Genomic DNA, 16,268 nt, shown 5'->3' with positions numbered 1-16,268 from the left:
AGCCCGGTCTTAAAGGAACCGCCTAAGAATCCACAACATCTGGGCATCGATCTTTGGGAACCGCCAAACCGGAATGCCATCCTGGGAGTTACAGCAGGAGTTCCACAAAAGCATCCACCTGCGGGGAAACATGGACAGTCCAAACTAGCATTGGTCGGTGATGTCGCAGATGAGCCCACCTCGCCTGTCAGTGAGGAAACGGACTAGTCCGCAATACCAATTTTGTTTCCTTTGTAGGACTTTGCTCGAGACCAAATTAATGATGCCACTTTGGATCATGCCTTCAAAAGTGTGACTGAGGTAAATGGGGTAGCAAAAGCCGCCCAGCCTGCAGAAGGTATACCATATTTTATTGTTAAAAATAATTTTCTGTATAGAGTTGCTACTGTACAGGGGGAAAAAGTAGAACAATTAATGGTTCCTCAGGTCCATGTAACCCTAGTGTTAAAAGCAGAACATACACATGTCTGTGGGGGACACCTAGGGGAGGATAAAACACGGGAACGAGTTCTGCTTAGGTTTTACTGGCCCAGTGTACACATGGCAGTGAAAAAGTATTGCCGGTCATGTCCCATTTGTCAGAGAATCTGTCCCAAACCCATGTACAGGGCACCTCTCATTCCAATTCCAATAGTACAAGTTCCCTTTGAACGGATAGCTATGGACCTTGTGGGGCCACTGGAAAAATCAGCACGTGGGCACCAATATATACTAGTGGTGCTTGACTATGCAACCAGGTATCCAGAGGCAATTCCCCAACGAATCATAAAGTCCAGCACCATAGCTAAGGAACTTGTATTGATGTTTACACGCTTGAGAATACCCAAAGAAATTCTCACAGATCAGGGTACTCCATTCATGTCTAAACTGATGAAGGACATGTGCCAGTTGCTAGGGGTTTGTTACACTTACCCGCTCGCCGCGCCGCACTTCCGGGTAGTCCCGGCGGCGATCACATGACTTGGAGGCGGGGAATTCAAATGTTATTTCTTCCTGCTCTGACACACTACCTGTGTCAGAGCAACGAGTTATCTGCGCCTGGCTTACTCCCGGGTGAAACTCCCCTATGTATTCTGTGTTTCCTGGATTTGGATTACTCTGTGTACCGACCTGGCAAGTTTCCTGACTACTCCATTGTTTATTCCCTGGCACCTCCGTTTGGATTACTCTGTGTACCGACCTGGCAAGTTTCCTGACTACTCTATTGACTACTCCCTGGTACCTCCGCTTGGATTATTCCATGCACCAACCCGGCCTGTTTCCTGACCACTCTACCGTATATCCCTGGTACAGCGTAGCGGAGACTCTCCTGCCTAACAACCCGGATTACCTCGCTTATATCACGGTCAGTGTATTACCGCTTACATCGTGTATGCTACTGTTACCTTGCTGTCCATCTCATAGATCCTTGTCCTTACGTTGGTAGGCTAACCTGGGGGCCGCGACCTGCGGTTCTCTGGCAGCAAAACCCATCCTGCCTTGCGGCGGTTCTTGGAGAAGACCGGGAGGGCCGTTAGACTGCGCGCCCTGGGAAGGCCGGCACTAATACCAGCTAAGGTACTCATCAGATTGTAACAGTTTGCTCTGACCCACCTTTCTATCTGATGGACGGATCGGGAAATCCCTCCGCCAGGGAGTTATTGGAGCATCTTGCTGTTCGGGTAGAAGAGCAAGAGAAGAATCAGGCACAAATACTACAGTTTCTCCAAAACATGTCTGCACGTCTAGACACGTTGCAAAATACTCTCTCAGCCCAGGCGGCCGTACCAGCTCTTCCACCCTCTCATCCACCACAACCCATCTCCTCCCAAGCTAGTGCTGCTGTTCCTGCTACTTCGCAGCTTCGCATTCCCAATCCCCCCAAATTTGATGGGGATCCCAAGGCATGCCGAGGATTTTTAAATCAGTGTGCCATACAGTTCGAGCTTCAGCCCGGGAACTTCCCCACGGAGAAAACGAAAGTGGCCTATATCATTTCCCTGCTATCCGGCCAAGCCCTCGCTTGGGCATCTCCCCTATGGGAGCGTAATGACCCCAGTCTCCATAATTGTGCTACCTTTCTGGAGACCTTCAGATGAATTTTTGATGAGCCAGGACGCGTCTGTTAGGAACTTACCTTGTTCCCGTTCCGCTGCGCTGTCAGCGTGGTCTGACAGCGGTGTCCGATCCGTGCAGCGCTTCTTCTGTTGGCGCTGCCGCACTTCCGGGTTCTCCCTGCTGCCGATCATGTGACTCCTGGGCGGGGAATTCAAACTCCTATATCTCCCCTGCTCTGACACGCTGCCTGTGTCAGAGAAATGTGTTTCCTGTTCCTGGCTACAGTTCCTGTGTCCTGACTCCTGTGAACCTGCTCCCTGTGTATCCCTCTATTCCTCCTACACCTGTGTACCTACTTGGCTGTGACCTGACTATTCTTTGGCTTATCCCTGGCACTACGAACTGGACTATCTCCTGTGTACCGACTCGGCTGTGTTACCAACTATTCTCTGGATCTCCCTCTGGCACCGTATACCTGATACCTTCTGTGAACCGACTCGGCTGTGTTACCAACTATTCTCTGGATCTCCCTCTGGCACCGTATACCTGATACCTTCTGTGTACCGACTCGGCTGTGTTACCAACTATTCTCTGGATTTCCCTCTGGTACCGTATATCTGATATCACCAGTGTACTGACCCGATCGTGTCTCTGGACCCATATCCTGCCACGCACCCATTGGCTCCGTGCATCTACCGGTTACTGTTCCAGACCTACAACGCCTGGAATTAACGGTTAGTGCCTGTACTTGCACCGCTTTGTCTATTTTCTTGTCTGCCTGCCATCACTTAGAACTTTCTCCCTTACGTCAGTAGGCTAATCTGGGGGCCGCGACCTGCGGTTCTTCGGCAGCAAAGTCCACACTACCTTGCGGTGGTTCTTGGTGAAGACCGGAATGCCGTTAGACTCCGCGCCCTAGGTAAGCCTGTGCTAATACTGACTAAGGCATCATAATCGTAACAGCGTCTCTAGCGCAGCTTCTGGCATTCTTCGTCTTCGGCAAGGGTCCCTTACCTTGGGCCAGTATGCCCTTCAGTTTCGTACCATGGCGGCCGAACTACGCTGGAATAATGAGGCATTGGTGGCCACCTTTTGGCAAGGGCTGTCCGACCGCATCAAAGATGAGCTGGCGGGTCACGAGCTCCCAACTACCTTGGATGACCTAGTTTCTCTGTGCAACCAGATTGATATACGCTTCCGTGAGCGCACTCAGGAGAGGGAGAGTTCCCGTTGTGCCGCTTTTCGTTTGGCTCCCTGCTTCCAGAGCGCGGTGGCACTGGAGGAGGAACCGATGCAACTGGGAAGGGCACGTCTTTCTCAGGAGGAGAGAGAAAGGCGTTTTAAGAATCATCTGTGCCTGTACTGCGGAGAACCCGGCCACCTGCTAAACAAGTGTGTCAAGCGCCCGGGAAACGATCAAGCCTAACTGACATTGGAGAGGTCGAGTTAGGTATACGTATTTCTTCTCCAGTGGATTCCAGTTTTTCTGTCCAAACGCTTCTAACTTTTGCTGGTAACCAACATTCCCTTCCTGCACTTATTGACTCAGAAGCAGCCGGAAACTTTATTAGAGCTGATGTGGTTGGGACATTATCTTTACCTACGCTTCCACTGGATCCCCCGATTGCTATTACGGCTATTGACGGAAGCCGTATCACAGGTGGATCTATTAAGATGCGTACAGTCAAGCTATCCCTTCGCATTGGAGCACTCCATACGGAGAATATTTCCTTGCTAGTCTTACCTGAGGTCATCAATCCTTTGATACTCGGTCTTCCTTGGCTCAGACGTCATTCTCCTACCTTGAATTGGCACAAGCCTGAGATTCTTGCCTGGGGTTCAGCTTGTCACTCCCGCTGTCTCCCCAAGATTGTGAGACCCCTTCCTGAGAGTCCTCCATCTCTCTCCACAACTTCGATCATCCCTCCTCATTATCATTCCTTTTCAGATGTATTTTGTGAGGATGAGACCTCCAAGCTACCACCTCACAGACCGTGGGATTGCGGTATTGAACTACTGCCGAATAAATTGCCACCTAAAGGAAGGGTTTTTCCGCTATCATTACCTGAGTCTAACACCATGCCCCTTTACATCACTGAAAACCTTAAACGGGGCTTCATCCGGAAGTCCTCCTCCACGGCGGGGGCCGGCTTCTTCTTCATTAAAAAGAAGGACGGAGGTTTACGTCCCTGTATAGATTACCGTGGGCTTAACGCCATCACCATTAAGAACAAATATCCTCTGCCCTTAATCTCTGAACTTTTTGACAGAATTAAAGGAGCTACCATCTTTTCCAAGCTTGATCTTAGAGGTGCCTACAATTTAATTTGCATCAAGCAGGGGGATGAGTGGAAAACCGCTTTTAATACCCATGATGGACATTTCGAATATTTAGTCATGCCCTTTGGGCTCTGCAATGCTCCCGCAGTGTTCCAAAATTTCATTAATGAGATTTTTCAGGATTTCTTATACCAGTTCGTAGTGATTTACCTAGATGATATATTGATTTTCTCTCCTGACATTATTTCACATCGTGGTCATGTTTCCTTGGTGCTAGAATGTCTGCGTTTACATCATCTTTTCGGTAATTTGGCTAAATGTGTCTTTGAGAAGGATCATCTTCCCTTACTGGGTCATGTGGTTTCTGGTTCTGGGCTATGCATGGATCCAGAGAAGTTGAAGGCAGTTTCTGAATGGCCTCAGCCGATGGGACTCAAGGCGATCCAACGTTTCATCGGGTTCGCTAACTACTATCGACATTTTATTAAAGGCTTTTCTTTGGTGATTGCACCTATTACCGCTTTAACCAAGAAGTCTGTCAAGTCGGGGGTCTGGCCACCTGAGGCAGTAAGGGCCTTTTCCTCCTTGAAGAGAGCCTTCACCTCTGCTCCTATTTTACGTCAACCAGACCCTACCTTCCCCTTCTTCCTCGAGGTTGACGCGTCTTCTGTTGGAGTTGGGGCTATCTTGTCTCAGAAAGACTTGTCTGGAAGATATGCTCCGTGTGGATTCTTTTCCCATAAGCTGTCTGCCGCGGAGAAGAATTATGGTATCGGGGACAGAGAACTTCTGGCCATCAAATTAGCCCTGGAAGCATGGAGACATCACTTGGAGGGAGCTATGTTTTCAGTAACTTTATTTACAGATCACAAGAACCTTCTGTATTTGCAATCTGCTTCCTGCCTGAATCCCCGTCAGGCCAGATGGTCCTTGTTCTTCTCCCGCTTCGATATGATCATCACTTTCAGACCTGGGTCCAAGAATAAAAAGGTGGACGCTCTTTCCCGTTCCTTTGACCCCATGGACACAGAGGAAGAGGTCCCGAGACCTATTCTGGATCCAGAATGTATCCTAGCTACCACTCCTACTCTTCCAGTGATTCCTCGTGGGAAGACCTTTGTCTTGCCTCATCTGCGGACCAAGCTTCTCAAGTGGGCTCATGCCTCTCGATTCTCTGGCCATGCTGGTATCAAGAAAACGTTGGAATTTATTTCTCGTACCTACTGGTGGCCTTCCATGCACTCCGACATCCAGGATTTTGTTGCAGCATGCTCCACTTGTGCTCAGAACAAGGTTCCCTGACAAGCCCCATATGGATTTCTTCAGCCATTACCTATTCCGGATCGTCCATGGAGTCATCTCTCCATGGATTTCATCACAGATTTACCTTCCTCCAAAGGTTTTCCGTAGTATGGGTTGTCGCGGATCACTTTTCTCGAGCTGCTCACTTTATACCTTTAAAGGATCTCCCTTCCGCGCCTGTTCTGGCACAAATGTTCATAGAGGAGATCTTCCGCCTTCATGGCTGTCCTGACGTAATTGTGTCAGATCGCGGAACTCAGTTCGTTGCAAGATTTTGGAGAGCTTTTTCTCGGGTCTGCGGGATCAAGTTGAACTTTTCCTCTGCCTACCATCCCCTGACGAATGGTCTGACTGAAAGGACCAACCAAGAACTTGAGAAATTCCTGAGATGCTTTGTTTCTGCGAAGAATGACAACTGGGTTGATTTGTTACCGTGGGCGGGGTCTGCCCATAATAATCACTCCCATGATTCTACTTCGATGTCCCACTTTTTCGCTCTCCATGGATTCCATCCTAAGATTCCTCCATTTAATGATCAACCCTCATCCGGAGTCCCTGCAGTGGATATACTTTTTCAAGATGCTTCTTCCAGGTGAGATATGATTAAACGCAGACTGCTTCACACCTCTGCCATAAGTAGGAGAGCTTTTGATAAGAAGAGGAGACCATCTCCCTTACTTTCTCCTGGTGACAAGGTATGGCTTTCTACGCGGAATCTTCGTCTGCTAGTTCCTTCAAGAAAATTTGCGCCTCGATTTATTGTTCCTTTTGAGATCTCTGAAGTGATCAATCCGGTGGCTTTCAGGCTTAAATTACCTCCTACTTTAAGGATTCCAAATGTCTTTCACATCTCTCTTCTCAAGCCACTCGTTGTTAACAGATTCTCCTCCTCTAGAAAACCACCTACTGCCATTTCTACGCAAGATCAGGAATTTGAGGTCAAAGAGATTCTAAACTCTCGCATTTCCAGAGGTTCCTTACAGTTCCTGGTTGATTGGAGAGGGTACGGACCGGAGGAGCGTTCCTGGATCCCCGCAGGAGATCTTCACGCTCCCATTTTACTGAGAAGATTCCATGCCAAGTTCCCTCAAAAACCCTGTAGGGCACCCCTAAAGGGGGGGGGTACTGTTACACTTACCCGCTCGCCGCGCCGCACTTCCGGGTAGTCCCGCCGGCGATCACATGACTTGGAGGCGGGGAATTCAAATGTTATTTCTTCCTGCTCTGACACACTACCTGTGTCAGAGCAACGAGTTATCTGCGCCTGGCTTAATCCCGGGTTAACCTCCCCTGTGTTTCCTGGATTTGGATTACTCTGTGTACCGACCTGGCAAGTTTCCTGACTACTCCATTGTTTATTCCATGGCACCTCCATTTGGATTACTCTGTGTACCGACCTGGCAAGTTTCCTGACTACTCTATTGTTTATTCCCTGGCACCTCCGTTTGGATTACTCTGTGTACCGACCTGGCAAGTTTCCTGACTACTCTATTGACTACTCCCTGGTACCTCCGCTTGGATTATTCCATGCACCGACCCGGCCTGTTTCCTGACCACTCTACCATATATCCCTGGTACAAGCGTAGCAGAGACTCTCCTGCCTAACAACCCGGATTACCTCGCTTATATCACGGTCAGTGTATTACCGCTTACATCGTGTATGCTACTGTTACCTTGCTGTCCATCTCATCGATCCTTGTCGTTACGTTGGTAGGCTAACCTGGGGGCTGCGACCTGCGTTCTCTGGCAGCAAAACCCATCCTGCCTTGCGGCGGTTCTTGGAGAAGACCGGGAGGGCCGTTAGACTCCGCGCCCTGGGAAGGCCGGGACTAATACCAGCTAAGGTAATCATCAGATTGTAACAGGGTTACGGCGCTTCACACCTCTGTATACCATCCACAAACAGATGGATTGGTGGAACGCTTTAACCGCACATTAAAGCACATGCTCAGGAAAGCAGTGGCTCAAGATATAAAAGATTGGGACACTCTTATTCCCTATTTGATGTTTGCCATCCGTGAGGTACCTCAAGCTTCAACAGGGTTTAGTCCCTTTGAGTTATTGTTTGGGAGACAGCCCAGGGGTATCTTGGATATGTTAAAAGAAGGGTGGGAGCAGCAAGGTCCCAGGGAGCTAAATCTGGTACAATTTGTGTCACAAATGTATGAGAGGCTAGGAAAGATAGGGCCCATTGTGCAGCAACATAAAGAGGCTCAGGAACGACAGAGGAAAAGTTATGATAAAAGTGCTGTTGTTCGATCCTTTAAGCCTGGGGACAAGGTCCTAGTCTTGGTTCCCACCCAGGAAAGCAAACTTTTCGCCCATTGGCAGGGTCCATATGAAGTTCTAGAGGCTGTCGGTCCTGTCAATTACAGAGTCCGCCAGTTAGGTAGGAGAAGGGAGGAGCAAATATATCATGTGAACCGCCTTAAACCTTAGCATGATGAGGAAACCTCTCCTCAGGTAGTGAGTACTGCCATTGAAAAGTCTGAAGTGCCCATAGAGCCAGCTTTGTCTATTCAGCAGAGACAACAGACTGAAGAAATGATTCGCCGGAACAGGGATGTCTTCTCTTCCATTCCTGGGCGCACTACCTTAATCGAACATGACATTGTCACTGTGCCAGGAGTCATTGTAAAGCAGAAGCTTTATCGTATTCCAGAAGCCTGATGGGTGGATGTGAGGAAGGAGGTCGAGAAGATGCTCCAGTTAGATGTAATTGAAGAGTCCACTAGTGAATGGAATAGTCCCATTGTGCTTGTCCCGAAACCCAATAGGACAATTAGGTTCTGCAATGACTTTAGGTACCTAAACAGTATGTCGCAGTTTGATGCCTATCCGATGCCACATTTGGATGAACTAGTGGAAAATCTTGCTGGTACCAATTATTTAACAACCCTTGATCTAACAAAGGGTTATTGGCAAGTTCCCCTGACTTCCACGGCCAAGCCAAAGACTGCATTTTCCACCCCTGATGGTCTCTATCAATATAAAGTCCTACCCTTTGGGTTGCATGGGGCACCTGCCACCTTCCAAAGGGCCATGAATAAATTGCTACGACCTCACACAGCTTATGCAGACGCTTACCTGGACGATATAGTGATTTATACCCCAGACTAGGGATCACATTTAGCCAAAGTTGAGGCGGTCTTAGCTTCATTAAGGTCAGCAGGATTAACAGCTAACCCAGAGAAATGTGCCATAGCCATGAGAGAAGCCAAATATTTGGGGTACATTGTTGATCGAGGGCATGTAAAACCCCAGCTAGACAAAGTGGAGGCAGTCAAAATTTAGGCTTAGTAGGTTACTACAGGCGGTTTGTAAGCCACTTCGCCACTAGAGCTGATCCACTTACAGACATGTTAAAAAAAAGTTGTCCAGATAGATTAATCTGGTCTGATTCTGCAGAAACCGCCTGGTCTGATCTTCGGTTAGCTCTTTGTTCCTCTCCAGTTCTACAAACACCAGATTTTACCCGGAGGTTCTTCCTCCAAACTGATGCTTCTGGTGTTGGCTTAGGTGCAGTCTTGTCACAGGAGAAGAATGGAGTAGAAAACCCTGTCCTGTACATAAGTCGGAAGTTGCTTCCAAGGGAACAAAAATATGCCACTGTGGAGAAAGAATGTCTCGCCATAAAATGGGCTACAGAAGCTCTGCGCTATTATCTCCTAGGCAGAGAGTTCACCTTAATAACAGACTATGCACCATTAAGATGGATGCAGAACAACCGCGAGGTAAATGCCAAGGTAACCCGCTGGTTCTTGGCACTGCAACCTTTTAAGTTCTCAGTAGAACATAGACCTGGGATTCTGCACAAGAATGCAGATGCATTGTCACGAAAATATGCGCTCCTCGCGAAGTACGCGTCTCCATACTTGGAGACGCTAGGGGGAGGGATGTGTAACAAAGGGAGGCATTTTTCTGACAAGAGGCAGAGAAAATATACAAACAGAATAAAACATTGGCACAGTTATGCACCTAGGTTGAGATTAAACCAGGTAAAAATGTATGTGTAGTTTAAAGTTTGTTAACTCACATGATTTCCTCTAAGCAAACAGACAGGGTATGTCTGGGCAAACAGAGCCACTGATGGGTGTTTTCTTTTAAAGAGAAGGTGGGTGTGTCACCTGTCCATCAAGCTAAGGCTGGGGGAGGAGTAACATGTATAAAAGCTTGTTTGTGCCATTTGTTCAGGGAGATCAATGCTGGGTAAGCTGGCTGGTCTTGAGAGAGCTGAGCTATGTCTAGCTAGCGTTTAGGGTCTCCAAGTATTGTTGTGAAATCTGTACGGTGTCAAAACATTTACCATCCTGACAATAAAACTACATAAAAAGGAATAAGTTGTTCGCGTGTGCTTCAGCAGTAGCGGGCTCTTGCCACAATCTATATATATATATATATATATACAGGGGAGAGTAAGGGTGACTCTTAGGCGACAAAATATTATTGTAAATATAATTGTATGTAGGATGCCACCGCAAAACTTGAGTTGAGGCCAAGAATATAGAGAATAAACAACAAATTGAGACCATGTGGATCAAGTTTCAAGGAAGGAAACTGAAGAGATGCTGGTCATGTGTTCCATTTTATAAATATACCAGATCCTTTTTCTAAGGGCTGCCATGGTGAATGAACTCTGGTTCTTTCTCACCATTAGACAGAGGCTGCACTTAATACGTGTCTTGTAAGCTTAATACGGTGTTTTCAGAGGTAGGGATAGTGGAAGGAATATGAATTTTGGTTGAAAAGGGAGGTCAATGGTGGGGTAAAAGTAACAATAAGTACACGAATCTCCGACTGGGCAAGACCACCAGATATGTAGGAATGAACGCACTTCTTGACAGTCTCTCCAACAAAGGGAAGAAGTTCTAGGAAAGAATTTATGAAACTAGGCCAGGATCAAGTCAATGGTAAGGAATCTGTATGCATTTTCTTTAACTAACTTTAATGGATGACTTAGATACACTTTCCCATATATCTGACCAGTCTTCATCATCTAGAACCTCATACAGGTCTCTCTCCCAGGTCTCTTCATGGCGAAATTTATGAGAATCACTCAAAGTAAACATTGAGTTATATAGATTGGAAATGAGACTCTTGGATAAGAAGTTACTAAAGTAATATTGCTCAAATAAGGAGAGAAGTCTCGCAGAGATTCTGATAGAAGAGGTGAAAAATAAGTCACTTAATTGAGTGCATCGACCTCTTTGCATTTGTGGGTCTATTTTTTTATGTGGATTTTTGCACCATAACATTCAGTAAATTAGCCATGTATATTTTATTATTTTTCATTCTTTTTGTTCTCTGTTTTTGTTCTTTTGAATATGGACATACTTTGCAGCTTGGTGATGCTGAGAGAATTCTTTTTACTGATACTGATGCTCTAGCGTTTGATAGGAAGACCCCAGACAAATTATATAAGGACTTATTGCGATTACAGAAAAGGGAAGTAGGTCAATGCTGTCTCAATACTTTAAGTAAAAACTCATCTCTGGGGGATTTAGAATTCGTAACTTACCATATTTAAATGGTGCAATATCCTGAATAAATGTTCCTTTGATTTGATGTTACTAGCTATTGAACAAGTTGGCAGTGATCTTACTGACATTAGCAAAGAAATATCTGGCATTGACACCAGTGACTTGAAAATGAAGGAATCTGATGTAGCTGCTGATTTGTTTAACAAATTGGATAATGACTTAGAGAAATACAAACAAGATCTCCATCTTAAAAAGAATAAATATTGCATGGTCAAGCAATACTATAAAGACATGTATAATCTAAAGGGCTGGTACAGTCTGACTTTACTACATCTAGAATACCATTTTCACAACAATTTAAACGCAATTCTGTGGCCCCATTATGTGACCTGGAAAGCAGACAGCAAATTTCTGCTAGTGACTCAGAACTGTTGAGAAACTGATTCTATGTAGTGAATCCCAATTTGGCAATACCTGAGGTGGTCGCTCAAGGCGGCAACTATAAAACCCCACAGACCCAGAATTTAGAAAGAGGAAGGAATCAGAGACCTCATTAAATATAGTGATCTTTAATTTATCACTGCATGTTCTTTCAAATGCAGAGATTTCCTTTTAGAATAGAGGCTTGTCCTTTGTTCCAACCATTAAACAAAATTAATTTGATTGGATGATTGAAATGTATAAGTTTGGGCGCCTCTAAAAGACTTCGTAATTTCTGCTATTCTGAACAAACTAATATTTCCTCAGCATCACTAAGAGGAACACAATTGCCAAAAAAAAGGCACCGCTTGTTACTTTTATTAGATTGTTACAAAGAGATACAGACACCTATGTCAAAAGACAAAAGATTTCTTTTCACAATTTGTCCTTTGAAGAAATGGCAGCCATTAAAACCTTGAGTGCTGATAGAAACCTTGTTATCCGCACTGCTGATAAGAGTGGTGGGATCACCCTACAGGATCTTGATAGCCATTTTAATGAAGTTTTGTGGCAACTCTCGGATGTATTTTGTTACCGGAAGCTTACTTTTGATCCGATTCAACAATTTAAAAAAGATAATAATGAGGTCATTAATTTGGGACTAATCCCAGGTAATATTGAACAAGAAACAGTTTATTTCCTTACCCGGACACACCTGAAGGTACTGATTCTGTATACCTTGCCAAAGGTCCGTAAGAGCCTAATGAATCTCCCAGAGAGGCCTATAATCTTGGCAAAGGGTTCGCTGTGCCAACAGATATCCCAATTTGTCAATATATATCTTCAGCCTATTGTCCAGAGTTCAAGCAGTTTCATATCTGATACCACTGATTTTTTAATACGCCTGTCCTCTCTTTGTTCATTTGAAAACGGATGACAATTGGTGACATTGGATGTCACCACTTTGAATACTAATATCCCACTCGACTTGGCCTGTAAAGGTGCTATTGAGTCCATATGAATTTATGATGAAATAGATTGAAATCATCTTACAAAAGAATTAATTCCAGAATAACTTTTATTTATAGCTGAGGAGAGCAGCTATGGGTTGTAACATGGCACTATTGTATGAAAACATCTATATGACCGAGTACGAGAATTGTTATATCCTGTCGGACTCAATTTATTCTTGCTGTCACAAACGCCCAGCCTCTCCTAGATACAGCAATCTGAACAGCTGCCAGTGACTGGTGTCACCTTAGTCACTTAGCAATGAATACATCTTTTCTGCCTCAACAAAGGATTTATTATGGTGTCCTTACATTCATCAAAACCACTTATTAATGTTTCACACTTAAATCACGTACACATGTAGCATGAGCCTCCCTGGGCTTTGTAAATTCACAAAGAATTATGGGAAATATGCTAGATTAAATGTATTTTAATCCGTAAAATGTTTCCAAGGCTTAGTTACAAAAAGTTAATGACAAGACATACAATAAGTTCCACAAATAACTTTCAGAAATAAAATAGGAAATAAAACCAGAGTCACTACTTACTAGTTAAGACTTGGTGGGGGGTATTCAATTGACCGCAAGTTTATTTTTTTTCCCGCAGTGTGAAAAAAAAAAATCACCTCACGGGTTTTTAACTGCTGTAGTGACCGTTTTTAGTTAACGCAGCGTTAAAACTCGTGCAATTCAATTAAAAAAGAGAGAACGCTGCCCCCGCACATTAATCATTGGTGTTTGCAAATTTTTAGGGGAGTGTTTAACACGGTCATGTATAACACAAAGAAAGGATTGGCATACATTTTCATACATTAGATTGCATTACACAACCATTCTAGTTGATAATATCTACATTACAGTACTTTCTTTAGCATATTTTTTATTTCACTATTTTTACTATAGAATCATCTATACCATGTCAAAACATATTAGCACATATATATTTGTACCAAAAACATACATAAACATATTGAATTAGTGATTTTTATTTTATTTTCTTTTATTTTTTTTTTGTTCATTATTTTTTCCCAATAAAATCAACTTTTTATTGTTATGCATTACTGATAAACATAGTTTATCTTTTGTTTTCAATATTACATGATTTCAAATAGTTTTCTGAGGTTTTTTTTATTTTTAGCACACCCTATACTTTCAATAGACCTTCTACTGGAGCGCAAGAGGACTGTTTCATGTAAAAAACCTGAGCGTTAAAAATGGAATTGAATCGTGGGTAAAGTTAACACGCTCGAAAATGATAAAAAAAAAAACAGCGCTAAAATGACTTAACGCTGTGTTAAAAAATATATTGCAGTCAATTGAATTCCCCCCGATGTATGTGAGGGAACACAATTGAGAAAATGGGACATTTCAGTCTTGATAGACCCCCTCACGAAAATGCACAATGTAATGTCTAAACCAGAAGATTTTAAACCCCTCTTACAGACTCTTCACCCCCACCTTAGGAATTACATTTTCTATTAAGTCAGATTGATTCCCAAAATGTCACAGAGCTTTCCGAACTAAATTATCTATCACTAAGATTCATGTTTGGGCACCTCAGAGAATCTCTCACCTCTGCCCTGCTTGAGTGACTAGATGGTTTACAACATTGGAGCTTCAAACTTTTCCAAGATCCTTATCTATACCGGGCCTGGCTAGTTTCAAAAGATTATTGACACTTGCATATGTTCAGACTCATGCCATCTAGCAAAGTACACGTTGAGATTACATTACAAGGTTACATACAATATACATTATCATACACGAATTCAACAGAAAATAACAATCAGTCATTAGATATACTACATAATCGTCACACTTGCTATATCAGATTTTTTTGTTTGTTATATTGATGATCTCTGCCTGATTTGGAGTGGCAGTGTAGAAAAACTCATTTAATTTGTACAAAGACTTCCAGGAACCATCAGATTCACGTGCAATGCCAGCAGTGACACTATACACTTTCTTGATGTTAAAATTCAAGTACAAGGCAATAACTTGGTGACCACGCTGTTTACTAAAGATACGGATAAGAATTCTTTATTACATGTGACCAGTTTCCACCCTGCTCCTTTCAAGAGAGGTTTGCCATTTTTCACAGTTTTTGGGAGTTATTCGAATCACATCTGATCTGGATAAGATAGGTGATGCACTGTCTGTCATGACACAATAGTTTATTGAATGTGGCTACGGTCCAACAGAAGTTTAGCAGGCTCTTGAACGGGTGGCTAAAATTAGCCGAGATACATTGCTGACGTCTCATATGAAAGCTGGTGAATCTGATGATAAAATAATCAACTTTTATGCTACTTATACCACTGCCTCGAAACATATACGGAATATGGTACTTAGACATTGTCACCTTGTGGCCACTGACCCTATTCTATCTTCAAAGGTGTCCTATACTCCAAGATTTGTTTGTCGGAAAGGCAAAAATCTGCGTGATATGCTTGTAAAGACTGACATTGTTACATAGCCTAAATACAATTCCTCAAGTAGGCTGAGAAACAAACCGGGTATTTATCATTGCCTAGGGTGTACCAATTGTCAATACTTGCTGGTGAAGTGTATAATCTGAAATTTAAAATTACATGCAAAAGTAGATTTGGGATTTATATTCTGAAATGTCTGTGCAATCTGCTTTATATTGAAAAAACAGCCCGCATAAAGGAGAGATTGGCCCAACATTGGTCATCCATTAAAAAAGCAACTACAAAGTCATCTACAATGGAAGAGATTAATCACTTGCCTGTGGCTAAACATTTTTCTGAGAGAGGACACTCTATTCATGATTTAAAACTCTACCCTGTGGATCATGTCCCTCCTCTTAGAAGAGGGGGCAACAGGGATAATCTATTGTTGCAACTTAAATTCAGATGGATCTATAAACTATAAACATTGTCTTCCCTTGGATTAAATGAGGATTTTAAGTTAAATTGTTTTCTATGATGATATTTTTCTCATTTCTTTTCTAGTAGTTTGTACTTTTTGGTTTATTTTATTTATTTTTTATTATTCATTCTTTTTTGTTTTATTAGTTCTATTTTGCTTCTTTCATAATTATACTTTTTTTTTATTTTTTATTTAGCATTTTTTGCATGATTGTCATTATTTGTTCTTTTGACTGGGTTTCATATTTTTTATTTTTTCATTTCATGTAATTTTTTTTTATGTATTTCTTACTATTTCTGAATACGCATTATGATTGCAATTACTGTTTGCATTATGGGACATGCTGTCTCCTGATATTTACTTCTGCACAGTTGTTAAATATTTCTGGAATGGGGATGTCTGTTTAAATGGTTGCTATGTTGAACACAAAAGGGCAGTAAGCTGATCATGTTTATATTGTTTGTCTTACTATATGATTAGTATTATGTTGATTTTGTGTTTGATGTGTTTGTAATTTGTTTTATGACAATTATATTAAAATATAATACTGTTTATAATAAGTTTTATTCACTGTATTAGCATATGTGTATGTAATTTGGACAGCTGATTCTTGGTACATCATGATATAAAAGTACAGTAGTAGTGTCTAACCATTGCCCCTAATGAAAGTAAAGGGAACTGAAACTATTGTTGAGCAGTAATTGTTTTGTAAGGTATCTTTTTGCTTTATATTTTTTTTATTTTTGCTGTATTCCTCTATTTCTCTACTAAAATTATTTTGTATTCTGGTTTGCTGGTCTGTTCATTTTATTTTAACAATTGAGGATATGCAATTTACTATATGGAC

This window comes from Mixophyes fleayi, chromosome 1 (genome assembly GCF_038048845.1).
Source record: "Mixophyes fleayi isolate aMixFle1 chromosome 1, aMixFle1.hap1, whole genome shotgun sequence".
Taxonomy (NCBI): Eukaryota; Metazoa; Chordata; class Amphibia; order Anura; family Limnodynastidae; genus Mixophyes; species Mixophyes fleayi.
This window is presented reverse-complemented; position numbering follows the sequence as displayed.